Here is a 16,842-nt window from a genome sequence, read left to right as displayed (position 1 = left end):
TCGAAAATATAATTATTATATTGTAAATTGTAATAGATAGGTACAAAAAAAATGTTTGATATACTTACATTAATTATTATACATGCATGTTATAAACGCATCAAATATTTTCATTTCTAATACCAAATCAATTAATTGTTGAATTTAAAAAAAAAAAAATCAATATTAGAGATACCAAGGGGTTAGTATTTTATATAAAAAAATATAAAAATAACAATAACGCCCTATGTGTAAAACAAAAAAAACACAAAGCTTTAGGTATTCACCAGTCATTACACTATATTTAGTATTTTGACAATAGTATCGATGTTCATCAACAGTGTGAATTAATCAATGACCTGCAATTGAATCTAAAATTGTGCTTTCGGGTTGTATATATTTTAACCTTTAAAACTACAAAATAACATAATGCTCATTTGCCTGTTTATTACCGAATTTAAAAAGTCCTGAAATGTAAGGAATTAAACTATAATGGAACCCTCGATTAGTCGAAAACCTTAATAATTTGAAACAAATATGCTGTTCCCTTGCAGAGTCTAACCTAATCTAACGGTAAGGTCCTTAGTAAGTAAACCTTAGTAAGTCAAAAACCTCGAGAAGTCGAAAATATATAATTTCCCTTGGATTTTGATTTGTCGAGGTTTCACTGTATATAATTATATGACCTAACTCTGCAATAGGCACAATTTTATGATGAGGAAATGTCCGATCACTTGCATTTCATTTTAATATCCATTACTAGAAGTGTCTTCTATTTCTTTTCCAACCATATTCTTAGGGTTACAATATTACGGGTTATATCGTGAACTGACGTTAAGGCGGGTTTCCACTATATACCATGTCGCGTTGAATTGCATATAAATTCAACTATTGTTGTAGGTAACGTTTTAACGAAATTTTTTTACATAAATATTAAATATACGAAACACGACCCGACATGATACAGTGAAAACCCAGTTTTACACTTACTGCAGTTCTATAATCGGCCGCGGTACCTATACCAGAAAAGTGCATTATTGTTGACCAGTGGCGTAATACAATTTATATAACTAGGTAATTATATATATTACTGCTGCAGCAGGAATGACACGTGCGTCATTGAGTTAAGTAGACGCCCACTGTTAGTTGAGGGTCCGATATAGTTTTTCGATGTTATTCCAGTATGAGTGCTAGTTCAGCGTACAAAAGAAAAGTCTCAAAGAGTGATTTATTGAAAACCGGTAGCCGGCGAGCATATGCAACCACGCCGCAGCCGCCGCCACGATTCCTTGGATACAATTAGACTATAGTACGAAGGAGCTCAATATCTCCATACGTATAACATAGGACGTCCAACCTTGAACGCGCATTAATTCCAGGCGGAAAACTTCACTCTTGACAATAAATAACGATAAAATGTATCGTAAATTGGACTTGCAAAAAGTTTAGCGCCATCAACATTTTGGTCCGACGAACGGTGGATAATTTATGGACGGATTTGAACCGCGTTCTCACCCCTCTAATAAATCACTTGTCGCTGTGTATGTGTGTGTGTGTGTGTGTGTGTGTGTGTGTGTGTGTGTGTGTCTGAAGAGCAAAAGTATTGATTTTTGATTACCCGTAACGTTATATTGACGAATTACCGTAGGCGATTAAGTTTGTGGTCTGTACAATATAACAGTGTGTTTACCAATATGTTTACACCGGATGCAATTGTGTATGTGTATATGTACAGTGTACACACACCCACACACTTTTATAGATACGTATATTATATGTTGTACATGTGTGTGTGCGCGTATAGGAGGACTGGATGTTATAAATTAACAATAATAAATTCATTGGATTATAATATTATTATTATTATTATTATTATTAAATAGATAAAGCAAACGCGTCCATTATTGTTCGAACCACATTAACTTTTGTAATGGACAAAAAATATTTGTTTCACATGTCATTCCATGGAAACTTCTATCAGTCCCGCCAAGCGGATAGAGATTATGTAAGGAAAGTGGTTGAGTTAACCCACGCAGGTGTATGAATTATAAGTGTGACAATTTATTTATGGCATTAGGAAAAGAATGTTTAGAAACATAAAAAAATTATCGTTTCGCTCTGTGACATGTACAAACATGCCTGGCGTAAAGTTTTGTGGAAAATCTAAACCGCTAAAAACAGCTTTTTATTTATATACGTTTTGTAAGTAAACAAAACAAACAATAGACATTAACTTAATTTAAGATCAAGCAAATATCACAACTTTATTGAACATTAAGAAGTGTCGAAAAAACTTTAATTTTAAAATATTTCTAAGAAAAAACGTTTGGGAAAAAAAATTTAAGTTTTGACTGTCTCAAGACATATTATGATATCAATACTATTCACAAATGTTAAATAATGTGAGGCTTATATATATGTTCTCAACGAAGTAAATTTTTTTTAAATATTTATTTATTGAAGAAGTTGATGGCCTCACTGACCAAGTTAATTTATTATATATAGTATACATTTGTATAACCTAGGTAGGTACCTAACCTTTAACCAACTGTACAACTATATTTTATGTCACATAATTAAGTATATAGATAATTAAACGAAATGCGTTTCAGAAAAAAGAATATTTATATTTATTTGTATTTTTCAAATATTATTTGAAATATCTAACTATTTGTATCACGTATACTAACATTCATAAATTTATAAGACTATTACAATTATAAGACACATAGTAATCAGCTAAAACTAATTAAAATTGAAAATATCTATGTTAGCTACATTTTAAAAATAATATCATAACATTGAACATCTGTACCAGTGTCATTGAGTAAGGATTCGAAATATTAATAATGTTGTTAACTACTGAACTGTACAAAAAGGAATAAAATGAATTTGCTTATTAATTTCTCAAAACTACAGCCCAAAAAGTAGATTGGAAAATTTTTTATTTTTTGGAAAGAAAAATATTATATAGAATATTACAGAATATTGAAAATATAGTTTATCAATTTGACAGATATCTTACACTGATGACAGAAAAAATAATTTATGGAAATAATATTTGTGTTCCTATGATATTATTACTGTTGATATTGCATAATTTATTTTTCTTCTTTAAGATAATCTGGCTACCTACTTTAAATAAGAAATTCATATTATTAAAACATACCTACCTGTAATATGAAATGTTATGTTTTTAAGAAGTTTATATACATATTATAATATTATGACATCTTAGAATAAGCATACATTAGAAAAACTTTATAAGCTTATATATCTAAATAAATTCAAAACTTTGAAATGATAAAGGTTATGACGCTTATAATAATATCACATTTCATGCGTTCACATCACACGGACTATTACTTTTTATTTTACACACTAAAAGAAATTTAAAACACACTGTATAATGTTTCGTAATAAAATATAACGTAAATTATAATGCTATCCGACACATCTGTTTCAAATTACAATAAACCCGTAAAATAACAAAAATCACTTTAATAAAAATAGTAATTTCTTAATGAAGTATAGGTTGAAACAGTAATTATTTATATAAACTCAAAACAGAATACACTACATAGTTGAAATTCGAACATATTGTGTTAAAGTATGTCACTTAGTAATATTAAATGTACTAATGTAAACATCAGCATTCAAACCCACGAATAAAAGTTGCAAAAAACGGTAAATTTTTTTAAATGAAAAATGTAATATTTTGTTTAATGTAAACATAAATTTTATGAATTTTAATACTTTAAAATCAAAATTATAATGTTTGGATAATGTTTGGATTGTTTGAACTGAAAAATACAAGTACTGTAGTATTTTTATTTTTGACAGTTATCATCACTAATATAGTATTACATAGTAGTATGTACCTAATTGTCTTTTATACCACATATTATAATGTCATACTATTCATATTTACACGATATTTACATTAAAAAAGTTCTATATTATTAATCATATTATGAGAATAATGAGATTTCATTTTTACATTATTCAAAGTTATTGTAATGTCAACACATACAATTCACATTAAATCTGTATTTTGTCTTTAACTAGGTAATATAAAATAGTTGATTACATTTTTACGCTTTCGATATTATTATACTGATTTTGAAAATCATCGTATTCTGTTTTTACGCGGTAATTAATGTTAAATATATTATATATTCCAAGCCATTGTTTCATATTGCTCTACCCGTGTACTTTAGTCGAACATTTCATAAGAAAAATTAAAATGAAAATGAAAATCATAAATATAAATGAGAATTCGAAAATTGGTATCATAGTATAAGTTGTATGACCGAAAATGATAAGTTGTATTAATCATAATATTTAAATTATCTATCGTGTATACAAAGTATATTATACACAATACACGAATATCTAAACTCTAGAGTCATTAATTATTCAACTTAAATAAAATGTAAATTCTAAATACTAATTTCTCGTCGGCAATCAAGATTACAATAATAATTATGAACTACCTAATCCCTTTATAAAATATCAACGACGTTTTGAGTAATGCGTGTTATTATAATCTGTAGGTTGGTTAGGTTGTATGATATACCAGGTATACTTCGCATTATATTATTGTATTAGAGCAAACTAAAAATGATATTATTATGTTGATATATGTTAAAATTACGTTCATTTTCTAATAGCGGTTTTAAAAACAATTGCGTTGTAATAATTTTCTAACTTCATTAGTCGTGTTATTTAACACGGTTAACTGCGGTTTGAAAACTGAACATTATAGGGGTAAAGTAATCGTTCAACTCATTCATCATCGTTATACTGATAGATGAACGTACACCTACACGAACTTTAGGATTATTTCGTAATAACGGTCGTAAACATACGTAGGTATAGTGTAGCTGGTACCATTTGGAATGTTAGTGTTTTTTTTTTTAAATTTAAGTAAAAATTATACTATAAGCATAAATTCAGATATTATTTAGACCAACTGCAGTTTTAAAATAGGTATCAAATGTATAACGTAAATAATAATAGAAATCATTAAATTAATTATATCAATAAACATTATGTACCTATAAATCTACACCTAAGTAGTTTAAAATATGTGTGTATTACCTATATGTCTGTCATTAATCAAATGTAGGAAACAATATATTTATTGTGATTTTGAATAAATCACTTTCACGTTCTTTTATATTATTATTTATTACATGCTTTATGCAAAATGAATAACTATTTTTTATGGTTATCAGAATAATATTAAAAATCATGTGTATAACTTATAAAAATGCAAAATAATTAATTTTAATACATTTAAAATAATATAATGTTCGACCTAGTTCTTACATATAAATAATTGTATTCTGTTTATGACTACATCTTAAAATTATATTATTTACCATCTGTATAAAAATAAAACTTATCGGACCATTGATTTCCTATGATTATGCCAAATAAAAATTAATGAAATTGGTAATAATATTGTAGGAACAAATATTATTATTATTTGAAATTACACTTATTTCGATTAGCTGCACGCCACTACCATTACCAAAGTTGTAGTACATTATACGAATCAAAAATAAACAACAGGTATTATATTACTTGTTGTACATTTTTCAAACATATTGTATTTTATTCATTCTATTATGACTTTACTAAAAACTTTAAATTAATAACCATTGTATTACAAATATGGCAAACTTAAACAGTGACATAAGAGTAAGTTGAGTTTCCTAGCAATAAGACACGACAGAATTAATAGTATAATATTTCTCTCAAAAGATAAACATTGTGTTATGTTACAAAAACAAAATGTCCCATTCATAAAATAATAATTCAATTTTAATTTCATAACTATACTATATAATATAGTATATCATTTTTAAAAAAACTATGTGAAAAAGCAAAATTGGCACGTATTTTAAACTACGTTTTTTTATTTACATAATAATATATTGATATATTTAATTAACGTAGTAAAATTATTTTATTTTCATTTAAATAATGACCAACTTATGTTATATTATAGTATTCAAATAGTACTATAATAATTGTAAATTGTTGCTATTCATTTAATATTATTAATGTTAAAACACAAAATAGTTTTTAAACAACTTAAAGAATTCAATTTAAATTATTGAAATTTGACTGTTTTAACGGAAAAAAAAACGATTTTGTAAATATGTGTCAAAAAAATTTTAAGTTAAAATGGTGACTTCTGCAGAAATACTTTGTATGATGTTTAATTTAAACTAGTACATTGACAAGTTGAATTGAAATATATTGCCCATCTTGCCCACTACAGGTCACCAAGGAAAAAATACATATATATCTAATTTCTTTTATAAATTAAATTTTTTAAACTGTTATATGTACAGGGTGTAATAATAGGAAGACCTAACAGATGAAATAACTTTTGTTCTAATCAATATTTTAAAATTTTTTTTATAAAGGTATAGTTTATATTCACTTGCACTACACATATACGTATATATTTACTTTCAATACTGAAAGTAAAAAATTTAAATTTAAATTTAAAATATCCAATTTGTGAATCTGATTATAAGAACAATTTTGACGGCAAAAATATTTATCTAAGTCAAGTAGTTAATTTTTTAGAATTTTTTTAAATATTAATATTTTTTTGATTAAATTAACTTGGAACGTAATAACTTTTTTCTAAATATTATTTTTAGAAATTTGTTAACGAGATATTTCTTAAATTATTTACTAATCATGTAATTTTATCAATTTGTAGCATACATTTAAGTAGCACCATTTTTTTATTTTTTTTTATCAGGTCTTCCTGTTACACCCCGTATATTATACCGAGAATTTCTGTAATAATACAGTTTGTATTATTGTAAAATAATTTTAACTCATTTGTATATAATATTATTTATTCGCTTTATTTGATGCATGTAGTATTTATAGTATATTATGATTAACTTAGAAATGTATAATACATTTAAATTTAAAATGTTTGGAATAGGTAAATACGTACATTAGTAATATATGTAAGTATGTTATGTAATCAAATATGTAGTATTTGAAACAATCAAAGATTAAACCTATATCATATAAAAAACGTCAAGTTGTATGTACAAATTCCAGTTAAGTTTAATTATAATATATCGGACAGTATTATTTCAAAAATTCACTCAAATTGAAGTGGTAAAATTAGCTGTGTGTAAGATGTATTTTGTCAGGCGTACTCACATTTAGTAGATTTGAGTTAAATTCCAAGGGCAATTATATATCACTATTGATTTAAAAAAATTTTTGAATCGAAATAGTTAAAAAAAAAAAAAAAAATAATAACGATTACATTAATAATGATTGAACGAAATTGTTTAAAATCTTTTTTTCCGAATTTCCATGTATTATATAGCACACAAAACGCAATCACAAAAATAAATATGCGAAACGACGAAAGAATAAGGAGAACAATTTTCGGGTACAATCAATTGTAAAGGAGGGAAACAAAATAAGTAAAAAAAAAAAAACCAAAACAAAACGAAAAACCAACGAATTTTGTCAAATGCGAATTTGTAGTCGTCGACCGGTCGGTACTGTCGCGAGCGCGCTACACTACACACTGACTGCTCCTCTCGAGTACGACGTGACGCCGCCGGACAAGCTAGTAGATGCACGACGACGCTCTCCGGGCCCCAGGAAACCTTCCCCCCCAAAAAAAAAAATAATAATAATTGCCAGCCTCCACATCGCCACCACCACACTCTGATTCACCCCGTCACCATAACCCTCATACTATATTACTATCTCACTGCTCTCTCGATCTCTCTCATTCACTCATTCCTTCTCTTGCGTATTAACATTTTTTTTTATTGTGAGAGAGAAAGGTGTTATAGGTTAGGCAGTTTAAAAGTTTCGAAAATGTGTGCACTAACCATGATTAATCCCCATTGTTGTGTACGTACGAGCTTCCAAAACGCGGGAGATAAAACCACAGTACGATTATATTAAGCTCGGTGGATATTTTGGCTTGATCGCGATCAAATCGGAAAGCGTAGGTAGGTAAATCGCGTACGGTATACCTACATGGCTACATCATGTAATATATACCTACATATAAATTCACGTTTCAACATCTATATACTTGTATATTATTTTTATTATTAGTATTGTTGTTTTTGTTATTATTATAATATTATGCGTGCACTATGAAATTATAGCCATGATAATAACGATAATATAGCAATACATGATATATTATTATAAATTATAATACAGATTACGATAGACGCGTGTGCGATTACACCGTACACTGCTATTAACTTAACATTATCGAAATGCTGACTCAAAACGGTGCCCTTATTATCGAAGCAATAACACTTGAATTTGATCCGACGTTAAATTCGATCGAGGAGATTGCTGCTGAAGAGCTTTCAATTTGAACGGGACGTGAAAACGATGTCACATCAATCTTTTCAAAATAGTTTTTTTTTTACTTTTTCACGATGGCATTAGGTTCTGTTTCTAATTTAACAATCCATAATTATACGATGAGGATAATATTTAAAATATTTTATTTTTTTGTAAATCGTATAATATAATAAATAATAATTATTATATAATAATGATATGATCCAGTATAATAAATATTATTGTTAAATGTTAATATTTATAGATAAGTATATAATATTTTCTGATACATAAATACAAAATGTAATATATTCGGTATAAAACGATGACTTATATAGGTGGGGGAGATTTATAAATAATAACTTATAAATTATACCTATTCAATAGCTTACATAAACCTTATTATATAATTTCAAAATTAAATTAAATTAATTTATACAATGTAGGTAGGTTAGTAAATATATAATTTATAACACTGACTAAAGTTTAAGATACTGATTTGAGGTATTTATGTAAAAGTTTATCATAGTAATGTGTGCTTAAAATATTGTTATAATATATATCATTAAATTTTTATTTTTTATCTACTGTGGTGCTTACTAAAAAAAATTCGCAACGCTTTTCATACACACAAATCGATTGTATAGATTTATAATTGAAAACGAATCGCATTAAAACGTAAGTAAACGCGTTATTTATGACTTCAATGTAACCTATATACAAATATAGCAGAAACTGTCAACGAAATTCATATAATAACTTTAAAAATTCTTCGTATAACCTCGAAAAAAAAACGCAACATATTAAGGGGAATTCCTCGAATATGTGTTTTATTGTGTTACACGTTGACGTGTATTTCATAGTGGTGGATGATCTTTGGTTATTAGGAAGGAATGTGTAGCAAAAGTGTGCCTGACTTTCAATTTGTCGAGCATGAAATCACTATTTTATATTTTAAGTGAAGCGATAAACTAAGGAAACTTGTTATACAAGTTACACACTATACATTGTAAGAATAATGTTTTTTACTATTATTGTTTAAAATCTGTAGGTATTTATAAATTCATAATATTATATCGCTCGTACGCTACATATTATGAAGGTGTTTAAAATAAAAATCGATGAGCATCTTCTTCTTATTATTGTATCCAGGCTTTGTATAGATGCTTTGTTTAAATTACTTATTCTTTCTCCATTGGTTGGCTACTTGTATAGCCGCATCTTGTTGCATTAACTAAGTCTTCAGGTGTGTATGAAACTGAGTTTAAAGGGCATATTAGTATAATAATATGTTGTTCCGTTTGTTCGCTTCCTCAGTCGCAGCGGTCCCGCGTTATATCCCCATTTATGCAGATTTTTCTTTGTTCGAGCAACACCTACTCTTAAATCTTAATCCATTATGTGTGTTCCAGGTACTCCATTTGTTGCGGTATCCGAGTGGGAGTTTTTCTTTTGGTCTTATTTTGAAGTTGTTGATTTGATTTAATGCTATCCATCTTCGAAGTCGTTCATGATTAAGGGATGTAGTATATCCTCTGAAGTTGATTTAAAAAAGTATTTTCTTGATTACAGTCTACTTGGCGCTGGTTGATATCCATGAAGTGGGTGTCTTTCATAATTTGCACGGGCTATTATTTTAGCACCGCTGGCCACACTTCTTCTGATACCAGCTAAGACTTGTACCAGAGGCACGGGTGTGGGCCCCAAGCACACATATAGGCGGCATGTTTCGTTCAAGGCTACATCAACATTTTTCACATGGCACAATTTACTCAATACTGGACATGCATGTTCTTCAGCTAAATTGCATATCAAGACGTGCTGTGGCTTGTAGAAGCTGAGGGTTTGATCCCCACGTTGTCTCGGTTAGTTTCCTTAGTTATCTAAGTCATCTCATGTTGCGATTTTCGTTTTATTTTTGTCACAGTTACTTTTAAAGGATAATGTCCTGCGTCTAATGTGACTCCCAGGTAAGTATGTATTTGTGTATATTTAATTGATGCCCCAACTCTATATTTTCAGTTCCTTTCTTGCCTGCTTAAAGTTGACGTGGAATACACTTACTTGTGTTTTGGTTGGCCTGGGTTTCAGTGGGTTCTGTGTATAGTATTTGTCCAATTTTTCCAGCGTACGTGTAAGTGTCTGTTTTACTTCGCTGAACGTTTTCCCCTGCGCTACTATCGTTAAACACTTAAACCATCGGCATATAGAAAATAGCGAGTAGTTTCTATGATGGACTGGTCATTTGTGTAAACATTAAAAAGTATTGGTGCGGTAGTCAAACATTTTGTTTATTCCTTACAAGTCTCACCGCAGTGGAAATCGTATAGATATGCAATCGAACGACATCGCTATGGATGATACATTATTATCACATTCGAAAAATGATTCTAAGTGGAGCTCATATTACGTCTGTTAGGGGGCTCCAGCAAATCATGTTTTAAGGAGTAATATCTAGGTAATTCACATGACAACAATTTGGGTTATGTCTAAGTGTGAGTAGTAAATGAACATTAGTGTGTGTTTCTAAGAATCGCTGTAATACCGCGTCGGGCAACCGACACCGAATGCAATTCTCTCACGCGCACGCACATGTCAATGCATCGCGAAAAATGAAAATATTCTTGTTTGCATTGCCATAAAAACTACTAAAAGCGGTAGTAAATTTAACATACTTCCTGAAGTTTGATTGTAATATTGAAATAATGGTTGAATTTATAAACTTCTAGACCAGTGGTGGCCAACTACGGCCCGCGGGCCAAATCCGGCCCGCCATCATTTAATATCTGGCCCGCGAAAGAAATATAATATTTTACATTTACGTAAAATTATATACCTATACCTAAAATTCTGATGACTTAAAAGTAAAAAAAAAAAATTATGGCCCGCGGTAAAATTTTTTTTTTTTTTATGGCCCGAGTTAAAAAAAGTTTGGCCACCACTGTTCTAGACTATGCTCTTTAGGAATCACTTTTTGATTTATCAGATGTGCCCAAAATAAATAAAAATGTAAAGCAATTATTTCATGGGATTTTTTAAAAAAAAATCTTAATTTTAAGGTCTTTTAAAATTGAAAATTGAAAATCGACTTCCTTAAAAGCCTAGATATTTTGTCTAAGAGTTCATCAAATTAAAATCTGATATTCCAAAGTAAGTGTAATTTACCACCGCTTATTGGTCTAAAACGTATGAAAAATACGTGTATAGCGACCCCCTTAATTGTTGTACTCGCTAGTCATTACAGTTTTTAAAAATACTTTAAAGGTCCACGAAAAAATTGAAATAAACGAATACTTTTTATATTTAAGGAATGTGAGTAGATAGTTAAAATAATAAAATATTATAATATACTTTATATACTTGATGTTGAATTAAAACTGCAAAACTCAAGGGGCAATATTTAGGCAATATGCAATTTCGTTGCAGCCGCTCATGGCCTTTATTTTAGTCGTCAATGATGATTAAACAATGTCAGTGTATGCGGGTACCGGGCTATCTATGTACACGCTGAATGAGCCCACATGTCAACGGTACCGCTAACCAAGAATAACTTTACAGGAAAAACTCTCACACATCGTACAATGGTCTAAATTTATTAATATTCTTTTCTTTAGAAAGTGGATAACTTTCTACAGGGCACAAAGGACTTTGATTTTTAATTGCATTGCTTGGAAAAAGCATTGCAAATAACAAAAGCTTGTGAAAATTGGTCATACCTATTCAACATTATATTATGTGGTTTAGAAATAGAATTTTGAAAATCCAAGTTAAATGCGCCCCGTAAGAAGAGTTTCTCTCCTAAAAAAAAAAAATATCGAATTCAGATCACTCTAAGAGGCATGACAGTTTTTTCTGTCAGACATGTTTTTGAGCAAAAAAACAGATTACATTCAGGCCCCTTATAAACCAATATTATTTAAACATTAAAACCGATACACAATAAAATGTTTGAAATTGTCAAAGTTCTATAATATAGAAATGTTTGACCCAATTATGTTCAAAATGTTATATTAATATAATAAATAATAATACATCTACAGTATTATAGAAATAGTATAAACATCGTGTCTCTAGGACTGTTGTAAAGTCATACAATCATGCAAAAATGTCATTATTATTATAAAAATATTAAAAGTTATAAAATAAAATAGCTTCCTCGCTCCGCTCAGAATCTAAAAAAGATTATTGCAGTATTGTCAATTATTGAGGTTAACAATAAAAATAATATTTTAATTACAAAAGTCCCCTGTGCTTTTGTTGAAAAAAAGCTATTTATAAATTGGTAATATTTTATTTCGGGACGAGTTTCCGGTATAAACTCGATCAAATCCAAAAGTTTTCAATGTTTTTAGTTATAGTTTTTTCCGCACGTCATATATAATTAAATCGTATTTGCATTTTTATTGAAAAAAAGAACTAGAAACCAATCACGTAATTAAAATATGAATGAGTATACTTAACTTTAAATAAAACATGATAGGGCGATTACATTGTTTTAATACAACTGTCGCAGTTATTTTAATATTATGTATATATTTAATATATTATTTATATTTATGCGCTTAGCGAACTTACCTTAATACCCCTAGTACGGAGGCTCACATTTTTGTTAGCTTATTGTTTATATTTATTACCATGTTATTATTTGTTTTTATTTATCATTATGTTATTTATCCTATTCTAGACCTTTATTTAAGTTATTAATATATAAAAAAAAAAAAAATCTGTTATATACTAGTCTTGTAACACACTCCGTGTATAATTTTGTAAAAGCCGACCGGTGTTAATTCTAATAAAATAAAATAAAATAAAATAAAATAAATTTCAATCGGTTTCGTCAGAAAATCGTACTACGCCTAATACCATCATCAGGCTGAACAATATCGGTATAATACATTTGAGTGTATTTAATAATTACGCACGTAACTTACAGTCAAAATGTTACCAAACTATTTACCAATAATTAGGGCTCGGACGTAATTCCAGACACTGACTGTCGAATAGTAACCCTAATTCCTCTGAACTCAATATAATATATTAAATTGATTATTCACTGTGACTAATCGTTTAATTGCAGATCGAGCGAATGACTTGTAAACGTTATACAGTGGCACATTATTATCTGTAGCAGTATGCGTTCCTGAAACTTTAGTATAATATGTGTTTGAGAAGCTCGCATGTATATAATAATATTATATAGGTTAACATTATGTAATAATTAATAGCCAAATTATTTTAATATGAATGGTTGAATTTTATTTTGACCTCAATACTGATTGGAATTTCCATTACGGTGTCATGCAGGTTGTATACTGTGTTACGATCGTAAGTAAAATATTATCCATGCCTGTACGCCATAGGCGCAAATAGGTGATGGCTAAGGGGGGCTTGGCCCCACCCCCAAATATTTATCCAGCTTCCACATAATAGGTACAAATATAAATTAAAAAGTAAACTATGACTTACAAATTTTTTATTCGTTATAGAAATTAAAACATTTTTTTCAAGTAAAAAAAAAATTTCCAATTCGTCAAAAACCTAAAATTCAAATATTTTTATTATTTCAGTTATTATCAAATGTTGCACATTCCATAAACAAAATATACATGAGTTAAACGCATTGCGTTTATTACATTAGAAATCAGAGATGCTTGTTACCAAAAATTGTCTGATTAAAGTTGAAGAGAATTTTGATATTGATGATGTTAAACAAGTAGTCACTGAAGATGTGTATCTACCCAATTGTCCCAAATCTATATAAATTGCTACAGGCAGCGTTCACAATACCTGTTAGTTTAGCAACCTGCGAACATTCATTTTCATCAATGCGGAGATTAAAAACTTGGCAGAAAACCACGATGAAAGAAGATCGGTTTTCAAATTTATCAGTAATAAATATTGAAAGAGATGTAACAAATAGTTTGGAGACAAAAACAATTATTGACAAATTGTATGTAGCTAATAGAAAATTAGTATTGATTAAATATTGAATATTAAATTAATATTTAAATATAAAAATATTTTGATATCATATGAATTTATTTGTGAATTGTCAGTAGCTATCCTGTTTATTCGTTAAGAGGGTGCGGGGGCGAAGCCCTTGTGGCTCTGTGTAACTTATATAATTCTAGCCCCCCCCCCCCCCCAAGAAAAAAATTACCCTAGTAGCGCCTATGTCTGTACCTATATGTTGTCTGATGTGAATTGCTTCGTGACGACTGTAATAAATAAACAAATACATTTTACGATTTTTACTTTACAGTTATTATAATAATCAGTAGTAGTTAGTAGGTAGGTAAAAATATTGATAATTATTGTTCTATCGAATTGTGAGTATCTCGATGATATTATATATATTATATATATTATATATATCACTATACGGATCATAAAATGACAAACACTAGTGGCATAGAGATACGGTGGAGATAGGATTGAATGGTATAAGAGCCAAGGGGCTTGCATCCCACATAACCCACGATTATTGTAATAATACATTTCACTAATTAGGGATTGAAAACGTACGTAGCACATTACATATAATACTATGATAGTATATTAGAATAAAGCATAACGATCCTCTAAAAACAAATTATAAATATGATCAATACGACAATAGTGCATATTGTAATTATATGGCTTTAGTTTGTTTTTTTTTTTAAATGTTATGGCAATATATTTTATCGTCCATAGCGATGCCGTTCGGATGCTAGCCTAACCTAACGCAAACGATTACCACTGAATCTGAATCAACCAGTGCATATCATTTGTAAGGAGTGTAAAAAATGTTTTAGCGACTTTGAACACCCTCGAGAGAACGGATAAGCATCACCGTATCCAAAGTCTCCGTCCGTCGCAACTTTTGAACCATCCGATGCCCGACCGATTCCTCCGTCATGAAGTGTTCTGCTCGCGCCACAAGACCTAATGACACAGGCCTATAGTATTAGAGATATGCTACTGAGTTCGGATGTGATAGATCGAGCAGAATTTCAGTGTCCTCTGTGACCACTTTCGTGCATTCGAATTGAACTTGTTTTTTTAATTATTCTATTATTGATGCGTGCACTGCTAATATCAAGCAAACTTGAACTTATCATAATAAGCCACGGAGTAATGGAGTATAGGATTACAAAGGTGGTATTGGATATTATAATATTATATAATGTTCGTTATAATTTATAATATTATCGAGCAGCACGCAGGCGTATGTCAAACGGTTAGAAAACGATTTGATCATAAGCACTTAGCGTCAAAATAACCGTAAAAAATCCTTGGTATTAAAATAGTACTCCTGCAATGATATTGTGTTTCATCACCAAACATTTTCCACGTGGAGAAGTTCACATAAAAAAGTTTTAATCATAAGTTCAGATAAGTCAAATTCGTTTTCCTGTAGAATATATATACCTATTGTTAGTTCCAAGCGTATATAGCCTGCTATAAATATTACAACACACAACCAGCTTTTCTTAAAGCTACGCTTTTTCATTTTCACACGTTGACTTTTCTCACATCAATGTTTTAAGTTGCGTGTTATATATACTTATGCGATACGAATATATTATTTTTTAAATATAGGTAAGTACGTCACGTACTTATTAACTATGTATAGGTATCCATAAAATAAAAATCCAAATATATGTAGGTGTTTGCATTGAACTCAAAAAGCATCGAGCAACATAAAAATAGAAGTTGATGATGGAATTACAGGTAGCACAACAGTTGATTGATATGGACACTTTTGTCAAACGTCCAAAAATATCATAATTTAACAATCTAACAAAGAAAGCACTAAAATGAAACGGGTTTTTGCGGAGGCGAAGGTTCTTTAGTCAAAATTGCATCGTACAAAAATGTATATTCTTCACATTTATAACCATATTGTGAATAAAAATTTATTTTACAATAGAGCCGAAAGATCATTCATTTACTGAAAAATAAGACATTATTAATTTGTTTTGTTGAGTATTTTAACATTTTGCTCGAATACCAATCACTATTATTCGTACACATCTAAAATAAAAATAATATCTTAAGTTGTTTAAATATATATTTATTATTTGCAAAAATAAATTATATTATTCATTCAATATTCTACTGAATAATACTATATATGCTGCAGGGTGTATGTTGCGCGTGTAACATAAGAAATTTAATAGGTACGAAAACCATTTTTTTTACCACTGTTTAAGAAGTGAATAATACCGTCAACAAAAGAAGCTCATGAAAATAAATTTGAAAAGGTCAACCATTGTCACAGTGTTCTGTGAACAACGCAGTTGTCAGTATTAAACGGATTTATATAAATTACAATTTTTGTATAATATGTGAATCTTAAAAATAAGATAGATATGCCAACATTTGTGAAGAACAATAATAGATGTAAATATTTAAAAAGTTTTATCATTAATTTTTATCGCAGTAGGTGAGTTGATTCCCGGATCATTGTATGTCACAATATACTGATAATCTCATTACCAGATA

General features: G+C 29.1%; 1 protein-coding gene across 4 annotated transcripts in view; it reads right to left on the bottom strand.

Annotated features, from left to right (window-relative positions):
• Window positions 1–7,578, bottom strand: part of LOC100162601 (cyclic nucleotide-gated cation channel subunit A-like) — a 207,743-nt gene extending 200,165 nt beyond the window's left edge. For 2 of the 4 annotated variants that reach the window (XM_029489431.1, XM_029489433.1), the window contains exon 1: window positions 7,189–7,576. The gene's annotated coding sequence lies outside the window, so the exon portion shown is untranslated. Of the gene's footprint in view, window positions 1–7,188 lie in introns of all 4 variants that reach the window. The other 2 variants (XR_003839447.1, XM_029489432.1) reach the window with 2 other exon arrangements.
• Between the last annotated feature and the right edge of the window lie 9,264 nt (window positions 7,579–16,842).

Source organism: Acyrthosiphon pisum, chromosome A2 (assembly GCF_005508785.2).
Source record: "Acyrthosiphon pisum isolate AL4f chromosome A2, pea_aphid_22Mar2018_4r6ur, whole genome shotgun sequence".
Classification (NCBI taxonomy): Eukaryota; Metazoa; Arthropoda; class Insecta; order Hemiptera; family Aphididae; genus Acyrthosiphon; species Acyrthosiphon pisum.
This window is presented reverse-complemented; position numbering and strand designations above follow the sequence as displayed.